Source organism: Photinus pyralis, unplaced genomic scaffold (assembly GCF_008802855.1).
Source record: "Photinus pyralis isolate 1611_PpyrPB1 unplaced genomic scaffold, Ppyr1.3 Ppyr1.4_LG4, whole genome shotgun sequence".
Classification (NCBI taxonomy): domain Eukaryota; kingdom Metazoa; phylum Arthropoda; class Insecta; order Coleoptera; family Lampyridae; genus Photinus; species Photinus pyralis.
This window is the reverse complement of record NW_022170511.1, coordinates 37,692,152-37,708,505: the sequence shown is the minus strand read 5'-3', so window position 1 is coordinate 37,708,505 and position 16,354 is coordinate 37,692,152. Positions and strand designations below refer to the sequence as shown.

The window sequence follows — 16,354 nt, the reverse complement described above, 5'->3', positions numbered from 1 at the left end:
TTACGTATATTGTTGGATATATTATTTTTTTTATAAAAAATTGTGTAAAATTACTACCCCATGACAGGGCTTATTTTCAATATGATTTGAAAAACCTCACAACGAGGATGCAAAATGTTTCTTTTGAAAGTAACGTCACCGAACGTTAATATAATTTCCGCTTAATTTTTTTCTTAGCAACTGTAACAGATAGCAAGATGGAACTAGCGGCTTCATATAAATTTTTAGCCAACGCCATTTGTGAAAGATTTATATAAAATACTCCAACTATCATATTTTAGGATTTCCTCAGAGGTGTTTCAGAGATTCTTTACAGATTTTTACAGACTTTCTTTTACGCATTCTCCACAGAGAAGTCTTTTATAAAGATAATTTCTGGAAGATAATTAAAAATGTTGATTTCATTTATCAAAAGTTTTCCGTACATTCTTCATATAATCTGAAGTAGTGGCATGAAAAATCTCTACAAGCCAAAAAAAAAGAGCTGTACAAATTTTATCAAGTATCATATAAGACGCTCTGTAGAATTTTTTAAGGCTCTCTGAATCACGTCTGCGTAATTTGTGCTAGACCTCAGAGCAATGTTTGTATAATATGTCATGAAATTTTGGGAACAATTGAAGAGCATTTGAAAATTCTCTGAGAAACCTAAAGATTGACACCCGCGGAAAATATTTGTAGAGCACTTGAAAAATCGCTGAAGAATCTTTTAAGCGTCTCCCAGTAGCTCCTGAAGTAGGTACCCCAAAAGAATCTATCCAAGAATGTTATTGTGTGGAACTGAAAATTGTCCTCTCTGCGTTTATTAATTTCTGCGAAGCAATGTTCTCATAATGAGTTTCGTATGTTTGGAGACGAGATGTGGCAGTAGTAGGAACCAAAATGGGTGTCTATCTTTCTTTGCCTAATCTACTCCAAACCACTGAATAAGCGTGAGGTCTGTCGATAGTGTGAGAAACGCGAAATCGGCATATTAGAGAAGTACGTATGATTTTTACCTTAACTTTTGTTTAATTGGTAGTGCACAAATACAGAAAACGAAGCAAAAGTAAAGATGGCCGTGTTTCATTGATAAGAAGCCATTTTGTGGGTGGTGGTTAATGAGAAAGGTTAGTAGCGCGAACTTATAAATTAAGATGGACTGCTAATGCTGATTAACAAATGACACCTACATGGGGGCCGCCATGATGTGCACTCACTTGGCGCGAAATTCAAATCAACTAATAAACAAGCATTAACCCAACATTAACTTCACGTTTTCTAAATAAATTACTGTGGCACATGTCATTTCCCAAGGCTGCAATAGTCTCAAAACTTGAGCACTAGGAAAATTCTCCTAGAAAATAACTAAAATGTGCACATCATGGCGGCGCCCATGCTAGGACAATTTCTACCTCTATGCAACCGTTCGAACAGCAGTCCATCTTAATTTATAAGTTCGTGGTTAGTAGGGATCCGTATGGGGAGATTTTTGGGATGCATTCGACCTGGGACAACGAGATAGTCCAAAATATTAGCTTTATTTCGAGCCACTAAAACCGAGATTAGTTCGGCTTTTGGGTTGCCAAAGCAATCAGTGATAAAAAGAAAAAAGTTAAATCGTTTTCAGAGAGATTCAGAAAAAAAAAGAACCTTGTGACACATTTCCACCTCAATGGGGCTGTCAACAAATAACATTATCGGTAGTGGGCTGCTGAAAATCCGCGATAGTTTCATGAGAAACCTCTGCATACCCCTAAGGTTACAGTTTGGTACGTGGTGGGAAAGTTCGGCGCGGTTTGGCGTCACCGGTCTCTATTTTTTTTTTACGAAAACTGTGTAACAGCTAGAGCGTTATATTAATATAGTGAACATATTTTTCATTTTTTTACAGGATAAATTAACGATTTTCTGATTGATACAAAAACACTTGGTTTCCGTGCCTCAACCTGTATGAAGTACCCTGATCCTGTTTATGTAAAATTAAAGGTCTGAATGAAACATGGTAAATTATAATTGATTTAAGTAAGAACATTTTAATTTGTACGTTCTTAAGGGCATTTGAAGCCTTTTTTGTATTGCATTAAAAATACCCAATCGAATTAGATTGGATTAAAAAGTCAGCTTCAATTTTAAGTTTGTTCCGATTTCAATAAAAAAAAAACCTCCAATTTAGTGAGTCCATTTATGATGATATTTAGGTGAACTATGTGAATTATGCACTACATTTAATTCGATATTCAGTTTAGGTTAGTTCCAAAAACCGTGGCCACGAAAATAAGAAAAATAAAAAATTTAGAGAAAATCATAAATAGTAAAAGGAAATGTAACTTGGAATTCTTTCACAATTGGATGTTTTCCTCAGTAGATCCAAATCTTGTATTTGATTTTGCGAGCAAGCAATTCAGAAAATCAACGTTTCAAGAAAGTAGAAAAGAAGAAATCTTCAGTAAGTAAGTCAGTCATAGTCAAATTTGTGTTTTGAGCTAGCCGTTGGCGAGTTAATTATTTTGCTAAAGAATTTTCGGCTTCAGAAAGTCAAAATTTTATTTCAATAAGGGAGGTTCAACCCCCTTATATGCGAAAAGACCCGCTGTAAATATAGGACCCCTTGGCTGTAGATGAGTATCCAATCTACTAAAGTCTCCTCAAACCAAGCTGCATTTAGAGAAAAATGGACTTCTATTTAACAAAATTGAGTAACTCAAAACCCATAAGAACACAACGTGTGTATCATACAGTAAATGATGGCCCAAATATGCACAAAATCGAGGTAATTCAACACTAATTTGGGGTTTTTGTTACCCTACTGTCGATGCAAAAAGTAGGTGGACTAGACACTCGAATCTTTCCCCCTTCAATATTGAAATTGTTGACAAGGCATCGTTGAACAAGTTTGGTTCTAGGGTCCACAATCCATATTTTATATTAAAGTAGACGGTTAGCACCAAATTTTTCCCAGCGATAGCAAAACTTTTCGTTAATGGTACGAAGATCAAATTTTTCGTTTTGGTAATAAATTTTATTATAGTTTCGATCCACTGTTCTATATTTCTGTACATTTCAGACTAAAGGGTTGGCCTCCCATTTTTTTGTTCCATTAGTTAGCTCTTTGTACATTGTCGACGAACTACCGCAAAGCATTAAATTATTGATGCTGTTCCTGCTAATTTACTCCGTATTTACGTACGGTTAGTCACAGACGTTTTGGTAAATGGAATGTAAATGTAGGTAGGGAAAATGCGGAACGTTGGCAAATGTTCAGATGGAATTGAAATGTTTCTAATCGACGTTTGTTAGAAACTAATGGAAAAGCTTATATGTATAGTAGGGTAGCCTGTTCAAATTTCGTCTATGGATTAATTTTACGTATACTTATTTGAGGTACAAAAAAATGTAAATTCGTGCAAGCCTAAGCGGTGTCAATTTGATACGAGCCATTAAGCCAGAAATTCGCCGACAAAACAAATTAGAACGAAGTGAAAACTGGGTCGAAACATTTCGCGAATGAAAAAATTATTTAAGTAGTTCGCTCGTAAGAGGTTTCTTGTAAAATAAACTAAAAGTAAGTAAGTATGCGAATGGGAATGCACATTTCGTATTCAGGATCAAGATAAATGTAAAGCCTTCGATCCAATCTGTTCCTCAATGCATACATCTGTATAACTGATTTCGAAGAGCGTATCGCTTTGTTCACTCGAGTCAGAATCCTCAGTCATAAGTTACCCAAGCCCAGTAGACTCCATTTATATTCTACCTCGTTTAACTTTTCGCTCTTTCATTGCTATATTGGAAATTGTTCAAAGCTTTAACTTCTGAATTATAAAAGAAGTTTGCGATGCGTATTTCGCGTACCCACTCAAATATATTGCTCGACACCACGATATCTTCAACTACAAGGGGAAATTAACGGAATCTCGCCAAAGTGCCGATCATTAATCAAATCCATAAGAATAAGAAAGAAGTATAAGAAATTTGACGGGCAAAGTCTATGAAAAGGCCCATCGGAGCGGAAATAAAGATAAAGAATAAATAAAGATGAAATAAATGTGAAGTGACATGACAACTCCACAAAGCAGTTTTCATTGGATTCCATTATTTCCCCCGAGGATTTTGCTTTTAAAGAACTGGAAGGAATCTAGACTCCTTTGATAAGTTAGAAACAAATCCAAAATTTCTAGAGCAGCACTGTTAAACCTTAATAAAGCGCACCTAAAATAAAGGTAACAACTATAAAATCTAGTTAGTATTCCCAATACGACCGCATCCCTCCTACATAGTTCGCTTTAACACCACCAAGGGATCGCTGTTGTTCTACTCGCCACTGATTGGATAACAACTAATCCCAGTTAATTGAAAGTGGACTGGATTGATCATTCCGAAACTCGCCTCTGACCTCGTCTGCGTCCCCGAAAGTAAAGATCATGTATAACAATCAAAATTTATAACATCGCGCGTTGGAAATAAATGAGAGCGAGGCATGTTTTTGAAATGTATTTCATTTGTGGCCATTTCACTGATGTTAATGTATGGTAAATATATATTTCTGAAACTATCTGTTTCCTGATTTCCGTTTATCAGTTTCTTCAATCTCGCGCGTGTAAATCGCTTCCCTTTGTCTGATACTAGATACGTTCTGATCAATTAAGCGAGTTTGTAGGTCGCTCAGTTTTATATACCTCGGGCTTAATAATATTAACTCGCCGGATTGGTTTGTGTTTTTTATTCCAGTTTGTTTTACCCGCTGTAAACGTAATTTTACTACAAATTCGAAACGTGATCCGGAGATTAACACACAAAAATTCGAACATTTGTTGAAAACATATCACTAACGACGGTCGATATTTTGTGGGAAAAAAGTTCAGTACAACACGGCGTTGTAGTTTCACTGTCTATTCACTGGAGTATTGCACATTTATGCTGATGTGCTCTAGTTTTCGTGGTAAATACTCGACATTATCAAGAAGTGGTAAAACGTGTAAAAAGTATTTGCAAGGTTGAAATTTTAAGAACTAAACTTTATTCTATAATAGTGACAAAATCAAGCATTCAATTTTCCGATTTATATCGGGTTTCATGTACCACGTTGTTACAAGAATAAATGTTGTGTCAACAGAAAATCGATATTTCTTTGGTATACTCACTGCGAACGCTCTCTATCACCTCCACTTTTACAATGTAACAATGTTACATACTACCGCATTGTATTTATCGAAATACAATGATACTACACAGTGTATATATGTTACGGTTGAAGTAATTAATGTGGCCATTATTCATAATGCCTGGTCCATGTCATAAATTTGGTGGTGCATTTCCTTTTAAAACTTAGGGGAAAGGAAACTACCATGTATGACGCTGAGAAGATATTGAATTTAAAAGAAAAATACACTTGTGATACCTCTCTGGAAAGCTTATTAAACAATTTTTACTGATCATAAAAACTAGGATGAACTTAAAAACTAATCTCAAATGTTGAAGTATGCAAGTCTTACAAAACGTACAATGCCTATAATGTCATTCACGAATAGAAATATCAATAAAATGATAAATGTGGTTGTTGGAAAAGCTGAGGAGAATCCTAATAACGTATTTTTCTATAATTTCATTTCTCCACGCTATAAGCTATTTTTAAAAATAAACAAAGAACCATATATGGAAGATAATACACCTACATTTTTTAAAAATCTACTTTTTTATGAAGGTGCTTTAAGGGGTGGTAGGGGACGTTGAAAAAAGAAATCATTGGGATTCCCCTTGTTTTTAAAGAAACGGTATTTTTGATTCTTCTGCAACCTCTCTTTAATAAATAATAAATTATAGCCATTGTAAGTTTTCAAAGTAGCTGAATAACTATTAAAATATATAAAACAACACGAAAAAAATATAAGGAAAATTGCTATAAAAGTCAATACGAGAACTAAGGACAACAACCGAAAAATCAAATGCTTTTAATCGTAGGGAATTAACCGTCAAATTAAAAACTATCAAATTCAAAAGCCATAGGTATAGGTTATTCGCGATTTTGATTAACTGTCAATCACGTAGTGTTATAGTGTGAAATAATGCCGCTTAAAAATACGCAATACTTCCAATGACTTAAAGTGTATTAATTGCAGCTATTAATGCGCCAAGCTCCTGCAGACTCTGAATTAGTCATCTGCGCAGAGCCCACTGTAGCCTTCTTACTCACAATAAAAAATAAACAATTTAAAATGTGCACAGTATGATTTTGAAACAAATCACTTCTAAAACTCACAAAACCTCAAAAGATTTAAAATTACCGTGTGCACACACTGTAATGGCATTATAATATGGAAATGCAAGGTCAATGTACCCATATACACTGTGTCAAAGATAAGGATGTGTATCATGGCGATGTTGGTTTTAACAGGATGGTGCACTCGCGCACAACGCCCTAATCGTGGAAGAATTCATATTGAAATAATTTCTTGGAAAATGAAAAATTTGTCCGATAAATATTCTCGCACTGTTAGGGCCTTGGGTGTAGGTGCATCATCCGTTTGAAACCAACAGTTTCCTACTTTTGTTTTTTTTGCGTGCCATACATGGTTATATTCGTAACAAAAAATGCTACTTTTTTTACGGGCCATATAAAAAATTAAAATGATGATCATCATTCTTGAGTAGTTTTGATTTGACAAAGCTGTATCGGCTTCGGTTGGGACACACTGCTATCACGCATGGTTTTTTGTTGGCAGGTGGAGAACAACCGTCATGTGATAGATGTGGTGTCGAATTGACACTTGAACACATACTTTGTGTTTGTGTAAAATACACAAACCTGCGTGATGCATTGAAAGTGAATGAAATATGGGAAACGAATTTTAGTAGCCATGATCACTGCAAGAGTGTGTTAACTTTTATACGAGGTGCTGGAATCTTCAACCAACTTTGATTGTTGAAGTGGAAAGTAGGTACTGCGATCACAATGAAAAGAGTGATAGGCTAATGGCCTTAGTAGCCGAAGCCTTAGGTGGGGTTTTAGTGAGTATGCTCTAAGGGAGAGCCTCACACTACTCTGGAACTTCTTTCCAGAATGTGCATAAGGAGCATTTCCCCACCTACACAAAAAATATATTAAAAAAAATATAATACCTTCAAACCAATCAGGATTGCGTACCAAACATAGCACTTCAACTGCTCTTTTAAGAATTACAAACAACACATTGACTGCTATCGATAGAGGAATGGTTACCTTGCTAGTTTTACTAGATTACAGTAAAGCGTTCGATTGCATTATCACTCTCTATTGTTGGGGAAGGTAAGGTATTACCGTCGTAGTGAAATCGTAATTTTGTGGTTCACAAATTATCTATTTCGCCGTACCGTACCCAAAGGTACTATCGGATCTAGTCTATGTACCTAGAGGAGTTCCTCGGGGTAGTCTACTTGGCCCAATCCTGTTCTGTTTGTTTACATCGAATCTGACATTATGCACTACGCTTGACGATATGCTGACGACACGCAGCTTTATCTTTCTTGCCTACCAGAAGACATTGATACCGCGATCGATATCTTAAACATGAATTAAAGTGCGTTGCGAATTGGTCAAGTAACAACGGTTTAAGTTTAGTCACCAAAAAATGTGAACTTATGTGTTGTGATTCCAAAACCATGTGTCAAAAAGCCTTAACATTAGTGACAAAACGTGTTTTGATACGTGACACCGTTATACCCTTTCACTCTACAGTAAAAAATCTGGATATCTTCCTTGATCAACATCTATCATTTGAATTTCATACCACCAAACAAAATGGAATTTGATGAATACCTTACTTTTAAATAACCTAGATTATTGTTCTAGCGTGTACCTATTTTCAATTATTGACTGCTAAATTAAAACATAAATTGCAAGCAAAATTGTTGCTTGTGTTTTGCTTATAAAATTAGTAAACAGGACCACATAACACCCCATTATGCTAGCCTAGGACATCTTAAGCTAGAACATCGCTTCTGTCTCATGTATACTTGCAGTATTTATACTATAATCAAAACCCCCAGAGAACAACTTATCTATTCGAATTACTGCAAACTAGACAAGAATTACACACGTGATCTAAAACATGTTCAATGCTACAATATACCAGCTCATGTAAGCAAAAAATTTGAAAGTTCATTTGAATACATAGCAAAAAACATATTGATGCTAATATGAATGATTTTATAACGTCCAATAACATTAACTCATTTAGGAGAACTACGAAGAAGAAACTGTTACGTTTGCAGTCACAACAAATGCCTGTATAAACAACTATTTATTTAATTTTAAGAACAGTGTATAATTATAGCACTGTAATTAATTATTTTACACTTTTTTGAGCTCTTAGGGCGAGATTGCAAACCGGCTTGCCGATATCTCGTCCATTTTAAATAGAATATTGTATTTTGGTGATTATTTTAGTTTGGAAGCTGTCTTTTTTTCTATTTAATAAACCTCTATTATTATTATTAAATATCACCGAAAGTTAATTATGATGCACCATATCACACACATTGCGTAGTTTTATAGGAAATATCCCAATCTCAACGAGTATAGCTAACCCTAACTGAGATATAACAAACAAATGAAAAATTGTACCATACAGTACAGGATAATGACTACATTAAAAGCAATAACGTTATAGCACAATACTTAGCAGCATTCAGAGTTATTTTTCTATTCACCTGTAACACGCACTATTACAACCTTATGGCGTAATATTCTATTTTGGGAGAAAGTCTAAAATTGTTGGGCATTTTGCTTTGTTTATTTATTTTTGTGGGGGTGATATCGACATCACATGACATTAACCAAAAGGAATTTTCACGTACAAACGTTCGTGGATGGAAAATGTACAATCATAAAAACTTACATGAATACACGCCTGCCTGCTACACTTGCTCTTATAAAACTGATGGTGATAATTGAAATTCGGCAATGAAGGCCGTTCAATTGTATCTACGTAATATTAACCTGCTTGAGACGCTCTCGTGAATCACACAGGGTAATGGTCTCTGATTGTGTACATTAATACCAAATAAACCATCCCGAGTGGTACTTAAAAATATTATGGAAATTTGATAGATTTAGTATGGAAACATTGTGTTGTACCTATGTGTATATATTCTCGGTTCTCGGACTTGTTCTTTCGATTCTGAAATTAATTGCCGATAAAAAAAAACATATGTATTTTCCGACCGAAAAACCGCGCTCCGATAAAACTTTTGACAATTTCCATTTTATGCAAATTGGCTTGAATGCTTTCTGTCGATAAACTTTTAGTCCAAGGCAGATTTTTGATTTGTCTCGGAACGGAAATGTTCGATTATCAAGATTGATAAATTCTGTCACAGCGAGACGTCCATCCAATGCATATTTCAGCGTATAGTCTAGGTCTAGAGCTATGTATAACTAATGAAAGATAAAATTTTAAAGCACTCGTTCAGCGTAAGATGGCAATATCGATAAAATTGTCGCAGTCTACTTGCTGATGAAGGAAATAAAAACGTTACCAAAAAAGTGATTATAAATGTTTAATAAATCGCAATTTCCTCGCCCCAAATGCGCTGAATAGTCTTATGTTAGAGAGACTTGCATTAGCGTCATTCTGCAAATATGACATCTGCAACGATTTAAGTGTAAGAGAAGCAAATGCTGCCATAAATGCAAAATCGTGGCGCAGACGTTAAATATGCGCATCTCCAAAAGCTATACATTCTAAAGCGCTAAAGTATTCAATGCGGAAACTGTGCGATAATGCAGATATTATTGATGACTGTCAATAATAGTAAAACCAAACCGCGCGGAAAACGTGATGGATACTTTTAATCTAAGCTCGCAAACCCCTCGAGACTGTATATTTTTCACATTTAAAGGTGCAAAGTAGCATTGCATGTATGTTAAAATCGAATTATGTGCTAGAATTTATCTTCAAAGAAACGGAACTGGCTCGAGCTCTACAAAGATATGCTAATGGATGCTATTTTATCGACCTTTTACCTCGACGCGTCTAAAGCAAAAGTTTTTACCTCGGAAAAAAAACTCGAAAATAAATTAGGGGAAAAGTTACAGGATAAAACATAACACACACTATGCGAACATAACTCACATAAAATCAATATAAATTACCAATAACGTCAAACGCACCCAGAGCTTTATAAATAATTGCCCGACATAATTAAAATGTCCAACATTCATAAAGTTCAAACCCATTTTAAAATCGTCCATCAAAACATCCTGCTAACATGATATTAATTTGGTGTCAATATCATCAGATTGCGTAAATTATGAACACATTATGATTTAGTGACCCAGAGGACGAAATTAATCATTTCAATATTATGTTAAGGCATCTGTTACATAAATTCATTTAACGTCATCGTTGCTCAAATTGTTCAATATTTTACAGTGGAGAGCGCATTTTCTACAATGTAAATAAATATTTAAATATGGGGCGGCTTTCGCTCTCTTTTAAGTTTTGATGTTTATTTTATAAATTCCTAAAAAGGCGCAGGCTGAAATTTGCTTTAGTAGATTAAAGAAGCTTATCTTTGTACGTGTTTATTTATATATTTAACTTGGCATCCAGTGGCCGGAATTTTGTCGGGAAATGACAGTATCTCAAATATGTCCGTCCCGTGGGGTAATTGAGTGTTCACTCTGAATGCGGAATATAAAAGATGGCAGACGATTAGTGTATACGGCGTAAAGCGTCGGGCGATAATAATTTTTGGGATTACGTATTATGTTGAGGAAGTCGTAAACTTGCCCATGGGTGTTTATTCTTAGGCCTACTACACAAGTGGTTTTTTTATATTTTTATTATCCGCTCTTTATAGGGCGAAATGACAGATGATTATACCTTATTTTACCACGCAACGAAACTGAAGTTACTGTCCTTATTATAAGATACCGACGAAAACACCCCCTTTCTAATACAATTTCCTTTGTTATAGTAACTTAAAGAACGAAAACCCCCGCATTGGTGCCCTCCAAACTAAACAGTTATTCCAAAAAATTTACGTTTTGCCTTTATATTTTTTTTAGAGACCGCCACATACTAGGATGGAACTAAAACACTAGCTTTGGGACTTTTGCTTTATTTGGAAGAAATGTTTGCTTTGGTCCTTTTACAGTGACTGTATAAGTTCAGTGTGGCCATAATTCTCCATGTCGGGGATGTTTTTCTATAGAAAATAACACCACCATATGACACCGTCTCTATAGAGTCACTGTAGGTCCTGTATACCACTCAATTTTATTAGGTTGAGATGGTTTGACGTTAGAATCTTTTTTTTGTTATTTTAGATAAAAATTCTTTTTGCATTTTTATATTTTGCGCGCTATATAAATAGTGACAAAACACGTGTAAATTTTGATCCATTAAAAAGGTAAATTGAACTGCGTTACGATACGGTCAAACTCAATTATACTAGTAATTGTTGATCCCATTATAGTTAAAGGAATGGTGGTGTCTAAAGCACACAAAGATCTTTTACCAAATAACTAATTTTGCACTAAATATAAACAATTTCATGATATTAAAGTTACGTTAATGTATAAGTAAAACTTAACTTTTCAACACAATATAAACTCTTACTCTCAAATCCTAAGAGTCATTGAACATATATACTTATATTCATTGCGAAAATTATAATTAAAATATTTCTTTTTCCCCCTACCTATCCCGTTACGGTCGCTTGATCGGTCGTTTGATTCATCGATCAAGATGTTGGTATCAAAATATTAAAAATCCAGTTTTCAGTATTAAACTCGTACTGTTCCTCCACTTGAATGGTTTTTTATGAACTCTAATGGCTTTCAAAGGCTCCAAAGAGGCACTAAAGAACCCAATAATTCGAATTCGAACCCTCTAAAAGCTCCTTAAGGATTTTAGGTATCTTAAAGTCTACGAAAATTCGTGAAGGCTCTTAGAAATTCTTATGAGATATTTGAAACCTTAAATAATATTGAAAAATCCCACTTCTCTTAAAAACCCCTGAAACCTTTTAAATGCGCACTCTTAAGCACTAAAGTTTCTAAAAACATTTTAGACTATTGAAGACTCTCAAAAAGCCCTATCATACTAATTAATGATTTGAAATCCTCTGAAAACCTCTTACACATCTTCTAGGGAAAGGCTTTTGATATTTTAGGGGCTCAAATATTAATACATGTTTCTGAAGGCTCAACCTTAAAATGATTATGAATTTAACAGGTACTATAATAGCATTTTTATTAATAATCGCCGATATTTTATTGTTGCTCTTATGGTGCTTTTTTACTTTATACTGTATAAAAACGTGTAAGGAATTTATTAGGAATACCACTTAGAAACCGAAATTTTACAAAAGATGGTGACATATTCATTTGTCATTCTAGTGCGCATGAAAGGTCCATTTACAGGTTTAAACGTCCGGGAAAGAAATAACTTATTGTGTCCCATCAGTTTCTTACACAGCGATGGAGAATATAGCAAATTGGAGAAAAAAACAACATTTGCGGAAAGTATTTCTGGGTTATTTTTTGCAAAGAAAAGCTGCAGAAACTCATCGTTTGCTTTTTGAAGTTTATAGGGAACATCTTCTAGCAAAAACACAATGTTTCGAATGGTTTCAACGCTTCAAAAATAGTGATTTTGATCTTAGTGATCAAGAACGTCCTGGGCAACCAAGTAGTTTGCAGATAGTGAGTTGGAGGCATTACTGGATGAAGACTTATTGTTAGACGCAAGAAGAATTTTCAGAATCATTGGCAGTCACTCAAGGAGTCATTTCAAAACGTCTGAAAGTTATGGAAATTATTCAAAAATAAGGAAATTGAGTGCCATACGAATTAAAACGAAGAGATGATGAACGACGTTTTTGCTAATTCCAGTTGTCTCAAATCATATTGAAGCGCATTAATGACCGCTATCGATGGGCCTCAATGAGAGATCAAGATCATCATCAAAAAGGAAGTGATCTGACGATAGAACTGATGAGATATTGTGTATGAAGATGAGTCCCGTGAAATACCCCAGATGGTACATCAAACGATTTTGTATTTTGGATAACAACTTCAGTTTTACGCCCACGAAGATAACTTTCTATCCATTTCAGCGCGTTTTCACCGACGCCATATTTCAATTTTTTGAATTGAAAGGACTATGAGTTGCTAAATGGAATACTGTGGGTCTAAAACTGTTTTGAATTTTAAAATTTCCCAGATTATTTTGTTTCCTAGATTTTGAAATTCCATGTCTCAGATTTTGTGATATTACAGCGACTGTCCGTCTGTCTGTCGGTGCCGTGTAACTACTACCTACTATAGTTTTCAAAATGTTAATTATGTTCTTTTTCATTCGGAAGCTTAAAGAGCTGGCATCTGAACCATCTTGGCATGATGAATCATGATAAAAAATCAGTTATGTCCCCCCAACTCATCACCTTCTCCTTTCACCTGCAGGCTTACGGTATATGTAGATGTTATCTGTATTCCTGGTTGTTGTCTCTTGATAACTTCTCTCGCATTGTTCTTCTTCCTGCGATGGTACTGCCTCTTGGTTTTGGACTTCTTCCATTTTCCTGCTTTGCCAGTACGCTCTCGTCCGTAATGGAAGTCAAGCTTTGTATGGGCTCACCTTCTTTCCTGGCGACCTTTGTCCTCCCCGAAGCAACCCAACCCAGTTCCGTATTTTGCAAGACGTATCCTTCTTGCGGTTTCTTTAGTCCTTACTTGCCCAGAAACGGCAGTACCTCAGTCCCAATTATCACGTTTATTGGACCAGAAACGTTGCATTGAGGATCGTGTAAGTGCCCTTTTTTTATGTACCTGGTTGCGAAGTCCCGAAATGAATGAACTGGTAACAATGAAGTGAGCTTCTTCATGATCAGTACCTGACTTTTGATTCTGAAGCTACTGGGATCCTTCTGAGTTTGATCCCGCTCTCGTTTCTTCCTCGCACCGTGCCTGCACCAGTCAGCCCTACGCTAGAAACCCATTTTCTGCAAGGGCCCAAGCGTTCAGTAGTCTCTTCGGTAACGAAGGACATTTGGAAGCCGCTGTCTAATAGTACCCCTTTTTGCTGATTTTGTACCTTCGATGATAGCGGTGGTTAGTAATATTTCAGTGGCATTCTCCCCGCTTCTGGAGAGGTAGCTTGCCACTTCCACTTTTCGGCGGTTCTCATCGTTGCTTTCGATATGAAGCATGCTGTGGTGTTGCCGTCTGCAAATTCTACAAAAAATGTTTACTCGTACACTTTGTCTTCTTGTGCTTTAGTTAGACAATTGAAGCTCACCTTTCTTGGCAATTTGCCAACCTTTCCTTGTGGACAGTTCACCAAACTTCTTGCAGGCTGGCAGAAGATGATCTTCCCTGCTGATTGAAACCTTCCCTCTAGGAAGCTCAAGTGTTTTCGAAGGCGGTCAGTGTTGACGCATTTGTCTTCAAATGTTGCATTTTGTCGACGTCGGTTAATCTCTTGTTGCAGTGCTCCATTTTGTGGAACAGGTCATGGAAGTTGGCCCATGCGGCGTAGTCGGCCTCAGATTGTGGAATCTGTATCCGTGGGAGAGAGACACCCTTTTGTATTCCTTTTGTTCTCGTGATTCCATCTCACAGAGAATACTATGACTCGGTGAACTGCTTCTTTTGCAGTTTCGTAGTGGACCTCTAACGTCTCAGGTAATTCGCCGATTACCATCATTATGATCGTGGGCTTCTTGGATGATATCCCAGATTTAAGGAATCTCCACGTATTTATACTCCCAATAGCGTTCCTCATCCAGTTCTTCCCGTGTGTCCTGGATAAGTTAAGTAAGCCGATCCAACCTTTACTGTTTACGAAATTGGGGGTGCGTGTGACCCAGGATGAACAGGGGAGGTATTTCTTGGGATCCTCGCCCTCCACAGTGTTGTTACCGCTATTTAATTTTGTTAGGCAGGATTAAACTTCTTCAGCTGTTTATAAAATGAGCAGTTTTATTTAACTAAGAGTGTTTTATTAGCTGCAGTTACAGTACAGATTTTTTAAAGCTGCGTCAGGTTCGCCTTTTTGCCAGTGCATTTTAATTTCGCTTCACATGACTAAATTTTGCACACGTTATTTATTTCTTTGTACAATGGCTCTCGATTATTAATCAAGCTATTTGGCAATAACTTTTTACAGTAAATCAAACGCAAAACAAAAACTAAACATTTGTGATTTTTTTCTAAAATCATCCTCATCCGTGTCTTCCCGCCTTCCTTCCTCTTAAAGCACTTGACTTCTACTTTCCCTTGCCCTTTCCACCTCTTTAGATCCTCATAGCATGTGCTCTATATCCTCTTTCTCTCCACATATTCTGCATTTCCTTTCTTCTTCTTTTCTCCAGTCCTTTTTCCCTCTCTGCTAGTTTCCGCAACCACGCTATTATATTAACATTTTATTTAAACCCATTGGTTCAGAAATTTTCAAATTTCTGGACCTATATAACCAATTGACATTTCCTTTTGCCACATTTCTAGAGTTTTGAAGTAGGATTTTCGGTTGATTCACTGCCACGAAAAGTATCTTCCACAATCGAGTTCGAATGAATTCAAGTACATCTTCTGTTGGAAAATTGGCATCAATTTTGGAACTTGTTGTAAATAAAAGAAGTGTAATTCTTCAAACTACAGTAATCTTGTCATCAGTATTTCAAATTTAACTACTCAAACTAAAACCTGTCTTGCGTGTTTAAAAAAGAAATGCGAATTTTTGCACTTTTGACCACATACAGCACAAAACGTGTATTTATAAGCAAACACTAAAGTACAGAAATTTGAATAACAAATAATTGGTAGGCTGCTTTCTTACTTGTTAAACCATGATTGAGGTCAGAAACTGAGAGAGAATTTGACGTTTGAAGTACATGCACAATTTAATTAACGGCTTGTGGTTAAACCGCAATAGGTAGGGCTTTGAAAATTGATACATTGGACATAGATTAAGAGATTCTAAGACTATCCAAAGGCATATACAAATTAAAAAAAATACAGCGCAAGCGTACACTGCTAATTGCAAAGTTGCAGTGTAACATCACAGCGACATTTTGGTTAATATCCATTATAACTCGAAATAGTTAAATTAGTTTTCCGGCGGTAAGATACGTACCCAACTTGTCATAAGTTTTGCATGTTTAATTTGTCAGAATGTTAAAGTAAATGCGTTGACCATGACATTACTATAACCATTATCAAGGATTACAACATTAAAAGTTTCGTAGTTAATTACGAAGTTTCTGTTAACGATGCTTTAACAAATTAAGGATACTAACATAACAATACCCTCATTTTTCTTTCGGGATATTTATACAAACCCCAAATTGATAATCGGTGTCACTTTCTCTCGCCGTTGGAAGTTATGTT

General features: G+C 35.7%; 1 protein-coding gene across 8 annotated transcripts in view; it reads right to left on the bottom strand.

Moving 5' to 3' along the window:
- Positions 1–16,354, bottom strand: part of LOC116169925 (cell adhesion molecule 2-like) — a 216,968-nt gene that overhangs the window by 76,203 nt on the left and 124,411 nt on the right. The window lies entirely within an intron of this gene.